Source organism: Lolium rigidum, chromosome 7 (genome assembly GCF_022539505.1).
Source record: "Lolium rigidum isolate FL_2022 chromosome 7, APGP_CSIRO_Lrig_0.1, whole genome shotgun sequence".
Lineage (NCBI taxonomy): Eukaryota > Viridiplantae > Streptophyta > Magnoliopsida > Poales > Poaceae > Lolium > Lolium rigidum.
The window spans coordinates 253,990,825-254,005,611 of NC_061514.1; the positions used below are offsets into that span (position 1 = coordinate 253,990,825).

General features: G+C 45.7%; 1 pseudogene; it reads left to right on the forward strand.

Moving 5' to 3' along the window:
• The first annotated feature begins 10,177 nt into the window (after positions 1–10,177).
• LOC124672654 lies at positions 10,178–14,787 on the forward strand (annotated as a pseudogene).

Below are 14,787 nucleotides of genomic sequence, written 5' to 3' on the forward strand. Positions count from 1 at the left end.
AATCCAACTATGTTGGGATCCATCTAATCCTTACCCTATAAACTAGTGGAAAACCATAGTAAACCCTAGAACCCCACAACCCTAATTATCATACTTGTTCTTTATTAAAGAACATGTTCGTCAAAAATTATTCTTTTGAAGTATATGATAATTAACCATTAACCATGCCATATAGTGCTAAAACCAACCACCATTCATTACATATTAGGTTTATACTCAATGTTATTGTTGTGTGCTATTAATGTTATTATTATGATACATTGCAGCACCTGTTTATGATACCATGTAACCACACTTGAATAAGAACTTTGTATGAGAACCACTCTAAAAGTGCAACACACCCTAAACAAATCATTTCAACTCACTAATCCTAAATCATCGGGGTTAGGTCACGCTTAGAGCGATTGCATCTCATACTTGTGCATTATTGCATCCTTGCCAATCTTTTAAACATCGTCCCTACGGACGATGATGCTATTTCAGAATTTGGACTTATTGCGTATCGAAGACCTTGTCTGCATAATCTTGCGAGCCAAGAAAGGCAAGTTCATCACTTGCTCATGTCATTTGTGTATTTCTATCAAATTACTTGAAAAGTACTATGATTATCACTATTGCACAAAAATCAAAACCACTACTTTCATAATTATGAATATGACTATGTGGTGGGCAATGGAACCATGGATTGTGTTGATATGGTGGAGGTTCCATTGCACGGGTTTATATCCATCTAGGATTAAACAACAAATGTCGCCGAGTGATTCTTGTGCCGTAATACCCGTGTTAACCATAAGATCCGGAGTGGGACGGAATAGTCAATTGTATTTCCACCTCTTGTACATCAACGGATGCGCTTGCAGTAGACCCTTGATCCAAGAGAGGACAAGTGGTACCCTTGATCCAAGAGAGGACAAGTGGTAGGGTGGGGGTCCCGATGAAGTCCCCACGGTAATTGCGGTCTATGATGGGTTGCAGCTGTCGGCGAAGGAGTTCATGGTAGAGACCTGAACTAATGTCGTGGTCGGGGGCCGTCCTTAATTGGTATAAGAGCACCGACGAGGACCCAGGGTCGGAGTTTGCATCAACGGGTGGGTGTATGAGGTAGCGGAGGAATATGATTGGCTATGACCTTATACCGGGCCTCACACCAAAGGACGTGTGGACGAGAACTATAGACTCGGTTGGCACCAAGGTTAAGATCTCTTATGGGTAAAGCAACACACCTCTGCGAGTGTAAAGAACCGTGACCTGTCACTCCTGTTCGGGATATGGAGTCGCGAACGCGGCCGGAAAGGAGCTCCATGAAGTTCTAGTAAACCGGTGAAGGCTGACGGACATAGTTCTTCTGAATAAAAGCAACCTTTTGAAGAAATGGTTATAGAAACCTGCATTGGTATTAGACTTTCTGGTCTAATGCCGTAGCTAGTGCATTAAACACCTCTTTCCTATAATGAACTTGTTGAGTACGCTCGTACTCATCCCACTCTTAAATCCTCGCTTAGATATGGAGGCATCGAAGGAGGATCTACCATGCAACTCGAAGACCGAGGAGTCTACAAATACTTCAAGGGGACAGGAACCCGCTCGGAAGGGTCAAACACTACAACTACCATGGAGAAACCCTAAATTAAGTAGTAGAAGGGAACTAGCTTCCTAAACCTAGCTCCTATTTAGCTAGAATCTAGTCTTAGCCTCTTTAGCTAGTCAAATACTCTTTAAATAGAGTCCGTGATAAGATTAGATCACGAGTCGTTCTTTGGAGTTTATTTGCGGCTTTACCTCATTGTAAAGTAGGAGGCCGTGTGGATCTTTTGTAAAGGTCCGTGTTGTAATTCTATAGACATGCCTTGGACCCGCATATGTTTCTGTTGTACCACTCTGAGCGATATAATACGAGTGGAACGGTGTTTCATTGGTGTTATATCAGACTTGCATACTACACCATGCAGTGGTATGCCGGGTCACCACATGCCCCCCAGTGAAACTCCTCATCAGGTTTGATTTTTACCAGTCCCATGAACGGCTCAATTCGTCCTGACAGATTAGAGATGAACCTTCTGACAAAATTGATTTTGCCGATGAGACTCTGGAGTTCCTTCTTGGTCGTCGGTGGCTTCATCGTTCGCACTGCCTCTTGACTTTTCAGGCCGATCTCAATTCCATGTTCATGAACTAGGAAGCCCAGGAATTGACCGGCCGTCACGCCAAAAGCACACTTCTTTGGATTCATTCTGAGTCCGAACTTTCTAGTTCGGTCTAGGATGCGTCGCAAATCCTCCAGGTGTCCTTCCACTGAGACAGATTTGACCACCACGTCATCGATGTAGATCTCTACCAACTTGCCGATCAGATCATGAAAGATGTAATTCATGGCTCGTTGGTACGTTGCACCGGCATTCTTCAGCCCAAATGTCATGACCACATACTCGAACAAGCCCACCGAACCCGGTACTCTGAAGGCTGTCTTATGTATATCTTCTCGGAGCCATGAAAATCTGGTTGTAACCGGTGTTGCCATCCATGAAGCTTAAAACCTTATGACCAGCCGCTGCATTGATCAACGTCTCAGCCTACCGGCATAGGGTACTCATCCTTCGGAGTGGCTCGTTGAGATCGCGAAAATCTATGGCGACGCGCCATCGGCCGTCTTTCTTCTCCACGAGTACGATGCTAGATATCCACTCAGCATACCCGCATGGCCTGATGAACCCGGCGCTCAACATCTTCTCAATCTCTTTCTTGACTTCTTCTAGAATTTCGGCCTTCATCTGCCGTGCTCGTTGCTGGAACGGCCGAAATCCCTTCTTGAGAGGTAGCCGATGCTCAATGATGCTCCTGTCTAGCCCGGGCATCTCTGTATAATCCCAGGCAAAACAATCTGGGTATTCTTTCAACAAAGCTATCATCAGGCTCCTCAGATGCGGATCTAACTTCTTGCTGATAAATGTTGGTCGTGGCTTATCCCCAGGACCAATGTCGATCTCTTCTAACTCATCAGCTGACGTAAACCCATATCCCAGCTTTCCGTCGCCCGTTAGATCGACGTTGAACACGAAGCGTAACGCATGGCGAGGATAATTTTGGCCGATTGCTGGAATCGGCCTCCATGTTGATTGAATTGCTCAATGAAGGTTTACAACTTGTATGTGCTCCCTTACAGGAGGAAGCCTCCCTACCACGACTACGTGACATGTTTGACGTGAGATCCTTGCTTTTTATTTTTTGGGGCCGATCGCACGGATCGGCCTTGCCACGTGTGTCGATGGATGTTGCTCTTGCTACTCTATCAGGCCGGTGGATAAGACCAGCCTCACCCCGTTTTTTGTCACCTCGATGCGATCACAGCCGTCCAAACTGATTCCAGAGAGCGGTTCTTGGTCGTCCGAGTCCCAAATGTTCATGCCGGCTATCGAGACGTCGATCGAATCATCTGCATGCACGACTTCTACGTCGTCTCCATCCCTCTGTATCAGGCATTGGTGCATTGTAGATGGAATGCAGCAGTTAGCGGATCCAATCCCTTCCTAACATGGCAGCGTAGGTGCTCTTGCTGTTGACGATGAAGAATGTCGTTGGGACCGTCTTTCGGCCTATGGTTAGATCCACGTTCAGGACACCTTGCGTCCCTGATGCTTGGCCGTTGAAGTCGTTTAGTGTGACGTTGGTCTTGATCAGATCGGCACTAGAGCGTCCTAAACGCCGTAGCATGGAATAAGGCATTATATTGACCGCCGCTCCCGTGTCAACCAACATCCTGCCGATGGGCTGCCCATTGATATAACCCTTTAGGTACAGGGCCTTCATATGTTTGTAGCCCTTCTCCCGTGGCTTTTCGAAGATGACGGGCTGTGGACCGCAGTCAAACTGTGCTATCGGCACTTCTTCAGTTCCTGGGGCACGAAACTCTGATGGAAGGAAGAACACCATGTTTGTGCCAGCCGATGTACCCGCATCGGCTTTTTCCTGCTTGGGACGCCAAACTTTCTTTGGTGGACGTATTTCTTCGTCCAAAGTCTGTTGAATTTTCATGGCCAGATCAGGCCGTGCTTTCCTCAACGTGTGCAAGTATCGCGCTTCGGCTTGCTCCAAGCTGCGTAGCCGCTGAACCCTACGCTTTTGGGAGTGGCTGAGCCCATCGGGGCACCACCTTGGCCGGTGGTACCTATCCTCTTCTTCCTCTTCTGACTCCTCAAAGTCTTCATCTTGAGAGGACTCAGCACGTTTGTTCTGTCGCGGGAGAGGTCCTAGACGCTTGAAAACTGAAACGTCTCCTGGATCCTTCTTCCAGCGTCTACACTCTGGGCAGTTTTCGATCGTAGGCAATCGGCTCATCCCTGAGTCCCAGCAGTGTTTAAAGAAGGGACAGTCCCAGTGTCTATCCATGTCCTCCTGCTCCCTTGACCTCTCCTCAGCGCGGTGCTCCCGTCCTTTGTCGCCTCTGTCATGCCAACGGTACCTTCCTTTGTCTTCATCGGACCGATTGTATCTCTCGTCGTTTCTATCGTACTGCCGACGTCGGTCATACTGATATTCATATTTGTTGAGGAGGTGCGTGGAAAGTGGTTTCTGGTATCGCACGCTTCTCACTTGTTCCTTGGTAAGGTACCGTTTGTCATCATATCGGGGCCGGTCGCGTGGATCGGCCTCCTCCTTTTCCTTGTTGCGGGAGTGACTGCTTTCCTCTTTATCCTTGTCATGGTGGCGCACAGGCCCTGCCATGTTAACATCAAACGAGAAATCCAATCGACGCCTCGCGGAGTGGTTTGGTTCCACCATGTTGACGCCAGGGAACGGATGTGTGTCCACTTTCATGGCAAACTGTCCGAAGAGCAATCGGCCTTGTTCTATCGCCACTTGGATCTGCTGACGAAACACCTTGCAGTCATTGGTGGTGTGGGTGAACGAGTGATGCCATTTGCAGTACGGCCTCCCGTTCAGTTCTTGCGCTGTAGGGAGTTTATGGCCTTCGGGTAACTTCAGCTGTTTTTCCTTAAGCAATAGATCGAAAATTTGCTCAGCTTTGCTCAAATCGAAGTCAAACCCTTTTGGAGGCCCTTGTGGTTTTACCCACTTGCAGGACACGGGATGTGCCCCCGAGCCCATTCAGCTACAGCCACCTCCAGGTCCGGTGCAGGATCTTCAGTTTCTTCCATCTCAACCAGACCCACCGGACGCTTGAACTTGTCTTGGTACAATTCAGGGTGCCGCTGCTCATAGGATGTGAGTTTCTGCACCATGTGCGACAATGAACTGTACTCTGCTTGGGAAGTCGGATCTTTGATTGGCGTCGCGAGGCCCAGTACTGCCAACTCGATCGCTTCCTTCTGAGATAAACGAACCGAATAACATCGGTTCCTGACAGTCCTGAAACGTTGGATGTATTCAGATACTGTTTCTCCCCGCTTCGCCGCACTCGTGTCGGATCGGCAATGCCGGCCTCGGTAGCTTCTGAGTGATATTGCACGTGAAACTGCTCCTCCATTTGCTTCCACGTCCGGACTGAGTTTGGTGGCAACGACGTGTACCATCCAAAAGCTGACCCCGTGAGAGGTTGTGCGCAAAACCTCACACGTAACTGGTCTGACGCTGAAATCATGCCCAGCTGCGCCAAATATCGGCTTACGTGCTCTATTGAGCTAGATCCTTCTGCTCCATTGAATTTTGAGAATTCAGGGAGCCGATACTTGGGTGGCAGCAGGATTAGGTCATATTCGTCAGGGTACGGCTTGGAATAGCCGATTGTCTTCCTCTTCGGCAGGATGCCGAATTGGTCTCTCAAGATAGTGCTGATCTGCTCCATGGTATTAGCTGTAGGAACCGAGCCTTCATGACTCGTTCCAGTAGCATATTTAGCCAGCCATGCTTGTTTATCAGCATCTACCCGTAAATCCCTGTTGGTGCGATCTGGCCTGTGCGCGCCAAGGCATTGCAGTCCGGCACGTATGTGCACACGTACCCATGCGGGATATCCTTAGGCGGCTCATATAGGAACTGGCAATCGCTAGGATCGCCTCCAACCTTGTATACGACATACGCCGGCGAACTCGGCGGCTCTGGTGCCGCAAGCGCGAATGGTAGCGGCGGCCTGATCTGGAGCGGTACTTCTCCCTGGTGAGTCCCTAGGATAGGTCCTGACGGGGAGTATTGATGCTTCATGATTTCCTGCACCACACGGACCGCGACGCGCTCGAGAGTGTTCACCAGGCTTTCAGAATAGTGGTGTAGAGAATGTGCCGCCATGTAATTGATTTCCTGGCGCAGAGCTCTGGTACGTTCCTCCGAAGGGGTAGACAGGTCTACTCCGTCCAGAACACCTTCAGGGGAGACCCCTTCCACCTTACGCCATGTGAACGGGTCCTCACGAAAGAGCCGATGAGGTCGCCTTCCAAGATGGCTTTCATCTCATCATACTTCTTCTTCTGCTCTTCTGGCAGATCTGCGTACGTGACTGGTTCGCCAACCACCTCCTCCGCAGCTTTTGACATGGTTGCTGCAGACGTCGATGTTGTTGCAGGGTGTCCCACCGGGCGTGCCAGAATGTGTTGCGGTCAGAAACCCACCGGCGAGCAACGACGGGCAACACAAGAGGAGCCGGGAGGCTCCCGGGATTGCGGCTGACCCCGGTCCCTCGGGCGACGGCCCGCAATGCCTTCTGGCACACGCGTCCTGGTGCTTACGAGGGCGTGCCACCTGACCTATACCTGGTCAGGAAGGTGATGGATTGCTTCGACTAGTTTCCTGCATGGCAAACACGTAAACATTAAATACGAGCCCCAATCGGCTCTTAAGTTATTTCGTGGATCGGCTCAAAGAGCCGATTGCCCCATGGTTCATGTTAGATTTATAAGGACATGGGGATCATGCTTTATCAATATCAAGCTAAGCTAATCTACGATAGTCTAGGGTTTTCACCGTATAATCGGAACATCCTATGCGTAATTGAGCCTAGCAGGTACGTAAGATGATGGAAAACCAACCCTAAAGAGACCTAAAAACCAACGTGAAGTTGATCCCCGGAACAATCCCTCTAGAGCTTAGTAAACCACACCTTACTCACTACCGGATCCTTCAACCCGTTTATAAGGCCTAACCATACGGATATCAAACCAATCCTTGAAGAACAAGGAGCAACTATAACGGATTAGATCTACTAAATAACGAACAAGCAAGGTGCTGCCCTTACACCTAAAATAGGTGTAAGGGCAGCTAGATATCGAGGGGAAGCGTAGCTAAACAAATGCATCGTGAAAGCATTGTGATCAACCCCAAAACACCTAAGATAAGGGTGTTGCTCGCCATCAAAAAGGCTTCAGCACGAGCAACACCAAAAACGAATAAGCTGATATCGCCTAGATCGCAAGATGCGATCTAGGCAGCATGTTGCTTACCCGGGAGAAACCCTCGAAACAAGGGGTGGCGATGCGCCTAGATTGATTTGTTGTGAACGTGATCGTCCTCCTTCTCAATAACCCTAGATACATATTTATAGTCCGTAGACTCTCTAACTTGGGAAAAAACCCAACCGTGTACGAGCTAAATTCTATCTCTTAATTCTAACCGACACGTATCCTACTATATTTACAGATACACGGGCAATATTGCCCAAACTTCTTGTACAAGGCCGGTTCGGGAATATCTTCCATGTAAATCTTCTAAGTCCATTTAATCACGGCCCATCTCCAGACTTGGTCAAATTCTGGTGATAACACAAACTTCGCTAATTGGAAGCCTTTTTTTCCAATCAGTGGTTATATGGCTCCAGAATATGCCTCCGAGGGCCAGTTCTCAATCAAGTCAGATGTCTTCAGCTTTGGTGTGTTGCTCCTCGAGATCATCAGCGGAAAAAGAAACAACGGGTTCCACCAGACCGGGAATTTTGGCAATCTTCTTGGGCATGTGAGTAGATGATCCTCTTGTTCGCCAATGTATTATAATTCAGTTTTCTATATTTTCCAAATAATCAAGAAAATGAATAGAAGAAGTCTATAGTTCACATGGTTGGAAACATTGTTTCCACTCTTATTACACTGGGCTACCACTGCTAGTTAATTTCATCATCACCACCCATTTTCAGGCTTGGCTATTATGGAAAAGGGAAAAATGGTTTGAGCTCATTGACCCATGCTTAGACATTAAGAATCCAAGCATAGAGATTACGAGATTCATTAATGTCGGGTTGATGTGCGTGCAAGACAACGACAATCTCGGATGCTATCTCACTGCTTATGAATGAGAGCACAAGCTTGCCTGACCCAAAGAAGCCTGCTCTTCCCTTTAAAAAAGAAGCCTGCTTATTTTCGGAACAAAGGAGAAGATCGAGAGTTAGAGGAACCGCACAGCGTAAACATTTTGACTGGATCACCACCGGATGGTAGATAATTGAGCTTCTTGCTTGCATTGCTTTTATTCTACGTGATTGCATAAAAAAATAGCGGAATCTATGTGATTTTGAAACTTAACACAATTTGCAGAAGATTCTGAAGATATATACTCGATCATTTTAGTCATGTTGGGCTGGATTTTTCTTGTAATTTCTAGGGCATTTTTTGTAATGTTGCTAGAAAATGTTGCCAGTATTGCATTTTCTTGTAATGTTGCTGGAAAATGCTTTTTTTTTGTAAGAATGCCTTTCTAATATTTTTTTGCGAATAGCCCTTTCTAATTTCTGAAAGGGATTGCTCCAGTTTGAAATAACTGAAAGAAGGCAGTTGTAACGAAATGGTCATGGCAACGATGACTTATTTAGTTTGGTCTTGCACAAAATCCCGTGATACATCTCCACCCTCGTCATTCCCCTTCCTCGCGCAGCTCTTCTCCTGCGATGTGCTGTTGCAAGAATGTAACAACAATGGGAACTACACCGCGAACAACACCTTCCTATCAAACCTAAGGCAGTTATCCTCCACCCTTCCCATTAACGCCTCCTCTTCTACCTCCCTCTTCTCCACGGGCGTCCTCGGGGACATCCCGAACACAGTGTAGGCCTTCACACTCTGCTGTGGCAATACCATCAATGCATCCGCGTGCACGTACTACATGGACGCAACCATCTACTACGAGTCCTGCTACCTCCGCTTTTGGCTTCCACTGACAACCCTAAATGGCACATCATGCCCAACATCGAGTAACTCTCCAGTGGCAACCTTCGACGCCACCGTGGGTCTCCTCCTCACCGTTGTCATAGACTACACTGTGCTGAACTCGTCCATGTTGTTCAACACAGGAGTAGAGGACTTCGACGTGAGCACCCCGAAGATCTACGGGCTGACGCTACCCCGAAGATTTGCATAACTTAGTCAATCCTCCTATGTTCTTACCCTCGGTAGTAGCCACTTGCCAGTATGACAACATAAAAATGACATATTATCCCTTTTTTTCTTCAAAGAAACCCTTTCTAATTTCTAAAAGAGGGTCGCTCCCGTTTGAAACAGTAACTGGAAGAAGGAAGTTCTGAGAAATGGTCGTGGCACCATGACTCATTCAGTTTGATTCATCAATAGTCAACACTATTCCTATATAAAATTTCATTTGTGGACGCGTGTCGTGACGGTTTCGGCATCAAACGGCCAGCTGCTTTCAGGACTAGGTAGAGAGTCTGGTTGCTCGAACAAATTCTCGCCCAGTGCCTGCATCATATCTTTTTAAGAAGTCGTTTCTTCTAATTTCTGAAAGGGATAGCCCAAATAACTGAAAGAACGCTGTTCTGAAGAACGATGACTTGTTCAGCTTGATTCATCAATAGTCAACACTACTCCTACATAAAATTCCATTTGTGGGAATATTGTTCCTTTATCTGCGTTCAACACGGCCCCTACGAAAGTTAACACCGATCAATCAGGCATGACATGCTCGCAGCGGAAAGATCAGAGAATCCAACTCCCCCCTGAACTACCATTGGTCATCGACCTCAACAATTCATCTACAGTACTGAATTTCTTTATTCCTCTATGATTATAAGCCGCCGGCTATCTCTTGATATTAATATTTTCATGCTTCTGACCCGAAGTAAACAAGCAGTGCACTAAACTAGATCTCCTCTGTGCAAATCAAACTGTTCGTAGTGTCATGTCACTAGAATTCCCAACTCCCAAGCCAGCCTATAAAGTCACATTCCTTGTCTCTTCTGCACCCGTTGTATCTTGTTGTCTCAGACCCACACCACCACCTGGCTATCACCATGATCTCGCACGAACTCTGGTGCTACCTCTGCATCCTCGTCGTCCCCTTTCTCGCGCAGCTCGTCTCCAGCGACGTGCTGCGGCAAGAATGCGACAATAGCCGGAACTACACCGCGAACAGCGAATTCCAATCAAACCTAGAGCAGCTCTCCTCCGTCCTCCCCATTAACGCCTCCTCGTCTCCCACCCTCTTCTCCACCGGCGCCGCCGGGGCCATCCCGAACACGGTGTACGCGCTCACCCTCTGCCGCGGCGACACCGCCAACGCATCCGCCTGCGCTGACTGCTCGGCAACGCCTTCCGGGACGCGCAGCAGGCGTGTCCCTACAACATGGACGCCACCGTCTACTACGAGCACTGCTACCTCCGCTTCTCCTACCAGAACTTCCTTGCTTCCGCCGACAACACCAAACGGCAGATCGCACCCAACGGGGCGAGCGTCGCCTCGCCGGCGGCGACCCTCGACGCCGCCGTGGGTGTTCTCCTTGCTGCGGTCTCGGACTACGCCGCCATGAACTCCTCCATGCGGTTCGGCACAGGAGTACAAGACTTCGACGTGAGCGCCCCGAAAATCTACGCGATGGCGCAGTGCCGGCCGGACATTGGACCGGCCGAGTGCAGGGATTGCCTAGAGAAAATAACGAGGGTGATGCCAAAGCATTTAAGCAGGCGGCGGGGAGGGCAGATCCTGGGGTTACGGTGCAACTACCGGTTTGAGCTGTATCCTCCCTTCCTCGGCAATCCCGTTTTGCAGCTCAAAGCGCCGGCGTGGGCCGTTGCGCCTTCGCCGGATGGTGACGGACCCATAGTCCCAGATGGAGGTGAGTTGCAGATTTCAATAAAAACTATACTACTCCCTCCGACCATATTATTTGATGCTAAAATGGATGTGTCTACAACTAAAATATGTACAGATACATCTATATTAGCATCAAGTAATATGAAGTAGTACATTTTCCTAGCTACTAGTAAAGTGAAGCTCAGGTGCTGGAGACCTGCACATTTGTTGAAATACCATAGAGTTCAGGGCTTATAGGGACGATCGTACAACGCAAAATTAGGCCAAACACATAAGTTGATTTCCATACCATCTTGAATACTACAGGAATCCAATGATGTCTGATTGGGGGGGGGGGGGCATAGGGTACCTACCAAGCGGTTGGAATGTGTGAAAAAATCCTACAAATTGAATCCGAAGAAAAAAATTATGTTTACTTTCTTTCCAATCAAACAGCCTACATAGAAGAAGCATCCAAAGGATTAGAATTATCAAAAAACTTTTCAAAATTCAATTGAATTGATGAATTCACCCATAAGTCTGAACTCGTGAAGAAAGTTGGACATTATATTTCGACACTCCCTGCCACTCCTAGGCTTCAGCTGACCATTGTGGTGACATGGATGAAAGTCCGCGGAAATTTTTATTTTACTACTGCGTTGGTCATGTCTTGAAGTTGAGACAACTTAGCTCTGATTACATATTGAATTGATGCCCTGACCAATTCACCCAAAGTACCATAATGGAGAAGGGTGTGCGATATATTTCAACAAATTAAAAAATGTCTCAATAGACAGGCATATATACATTTATATATATGCTCAATAGACAGGCATATCTGGCCACACAGGTAAATACTTTTGAGAGCATCAAGAAGTGAAAGATTCGAGAGGTAAGAGTAAGACACACGAGATGGAGTAAAGAAAGGGATGTTCTGAACATCAGACCAAGTTTTCATAGAGCTTCTTTGTCGAAATGAGCCAAATTTTAAGTTTATTGTGTGGATACTACATATAGTACACGTTGCAAATATACATTTATATTAAACACTAATAGACCTATTCCATGTAGTCAAGTGATTTAACTCTAGTGTCATTTTACAGGAGGAAGAAAAAATAAACCAAACACAATCGCACATATCCTAGCCGTTGCATTGGCTGTTGTTTGTGCAGCATTGGCTTCCACTTTTGTCTGCTTTTGTCTCTGGAGCTGGAGAAGAAAACAAATATTGCCCATACTACCATGTAAGTTATTAAGATTGCAGTCATTAAACGAAGGAGAATATGTAGGTCCAACTCTTTAATAAAAAAAATATATAAATAATTGTAAGGCAATTCAAGTTTCAACTATATCAATTATCAAAACATATAGGATACAATAATTATGCATTCCAGACAATGGATTTTGCAGTTCATTCTAAATGATCAAACTTCGTCATCTTTTGAAATGGGGTTCGTTTGTATATATAATAATTGGCACATTGGACAGATTCTGGGAACTGGGAGAGCATTCCCAACATCAATTTATCCATTCTTGATCTGCAAACACTGGAAGCTGCAACAGAGAACTTTAGAGACGAAAATAAGCTTGGGGAAGGAGGGTTTGGTGCTGTTTATAAGGTGCCAATCGTATCATTGTGTTGCTCGTTCTGTGTTGTTTTGGACTGCTTGTGACTTCTGGTGAATTTATATGTTTGCTATTTGTGCATCACTGCATCCTACAGGGAGCTCTTCCTGATGGCCAAGAGATAGCAGTGAAGAGACTCTCCCCTGGTTCAACACAAGGAATAGGAGAGTTGAAGGCAGAGCTGGTTTTTGTTGCGAAGCTTCAGCACAAAAATCTTGTTAGGCTAATTGGAGTTTGCTTGGAAGAACAAGAGAAACTCGTTATCTACGAATACATGCCTAACAGAAGCCTTGACACGATTCAAAAAACTTTTCAAAATTCTATTGAATTGATGAATTCACCCATAAGTCTGAACTCGTGAAGAAAGTTGGACATTATACTTCAACACTCCCTGCCACTCCTAGGCTTCAGCTTACCATTGTGGTGAGATGGATGAAAGTCCGCAGAAATTTTTATTCCACTACTGCGCTGGTCAGGTCTTCAAGTTGAGACAACTTAGCTCTGATTACATATTGAATTGATGCCCTGACCAATTCACCCAAAGTTCCATAATGGAGAAGGGTGTGCAATATATTTCAACAAATTCAAAAATGGCTCAATGGACAGGCATATCTGGCCAGGTAAATACTTTTGAGAGCATCAAGAAGTGAAAGATTCGAGAGGTAAGACACACGAGATGGAGTAAACAAAGGGATGTTCTAAACATCAGACCAAGTTTTCGTAGAGCTTCTTTGTCGAAAGGTGCCAAATTTTAAGTTTACCGTGTGGATACTAAATATAGTACACGTTGCAAATATACATTTATATTAAACACTAATAGACCTATTCCATGTAGTCAAGTGATTTAACTCTAGTGTCATTTTACAGGAGGAAGCAAAAATAAACCAAATACAATCGCACGTATCCTAGCCGTTGCATTGACTGTTGTTTGTGCAGCATTGGCTTCCACTTTTGTCTGCTTTTGTCTCTGGAGCTGGAGAAGAAAACAAATATTGCCGATACTACCATGTAAGTTACCAAGATTGCAGATCATTAAACGAAGGAGAATAGGTAGGTCCAACTCTTTAATAAAAAAAGATAAAAATAGTTGTAAGCCAATTCAAGTTCAAATATATCAATTATCGAAATATATATGATAAAATAATTATGCATTCCAGACAATGGATTTTGCTGTTCATTCTAATGATCAAACTTCATCATCTTTCGAAATGGGGTTCGTTTGTATAGATAATAATTGGCACATTGGACAGATTCTGGGAACTGGGAGAGCGTTCCCAACATCAATTTATCCATTCTTGATCTGCAAACACTGGAAGCTGCAACAGAGAACTTTAGAGACGAAAATAAGCTTGGGGAAGGAGGGTTTGGTGCTGTTTATAAGGTGCCAATCGTGTCATTGTGTTGCTCGTTCTGTGTTGTTTTGGACTGCTTGTGACTTCTGGTGAATTTATATGTTTGCTATTTGTGCATCATCACTGCATCCTACAGGGAACTCTTCCTGATAGCCAAGAGATAGCAGTGAAGAGACTATCCCCTGGTTCAACACAAGGAATAGGAGAGTTGAAGGCAGAGCTGGTTTTTGTGGCAAAGCTTCAGCACAAAAATCTTGTTAGGCTAATTGGAGTTTGCTTGGAAGAACAAGAGAAACTCATTATCTACGAATACATGCCTAACAGAAGCCTTGACACGATTCTCTTTGGTAAAAACTAAAGACATTGCGCCAAAAACATATTTAAATCTGAGCTATAATAATGGCGCAAAATTAACCTCACTGATGTTTCTTGCTTCTTTATAGATCCTGAGAAGAGAAAGGATCTTGATTGGAAGAAGAGGTTCAAGATAATAAATGGAATCGCCAGAGGTTTGCAATATGTGCATGAAGATTCTGAGCTGAAAATAATCCACAGAGACCTTAAAGCAAGCAATGTTCTGTTAGACTCGGATTTGAATGCTAAGATTTCAGACTTTGGCTTGGCAAGGTTGTTTCAAGGGGATCAATCAAAGGATGTCACAAACAGAGTTGATGTTGAATTTGAAATTGTGATCAAAGATTGTGAATTTCTGTAATTCTAAATTTTCATAATTGTGCATTCAGCTCTTTTTGATCTCTCATCTCCCTTTATTGCTTTTCAGGAACAATTGATGGACGGTCTCCCAAGATTGACTAGTAACGACGGCATGCTGCCGGCCACGGCTGTTTCATAA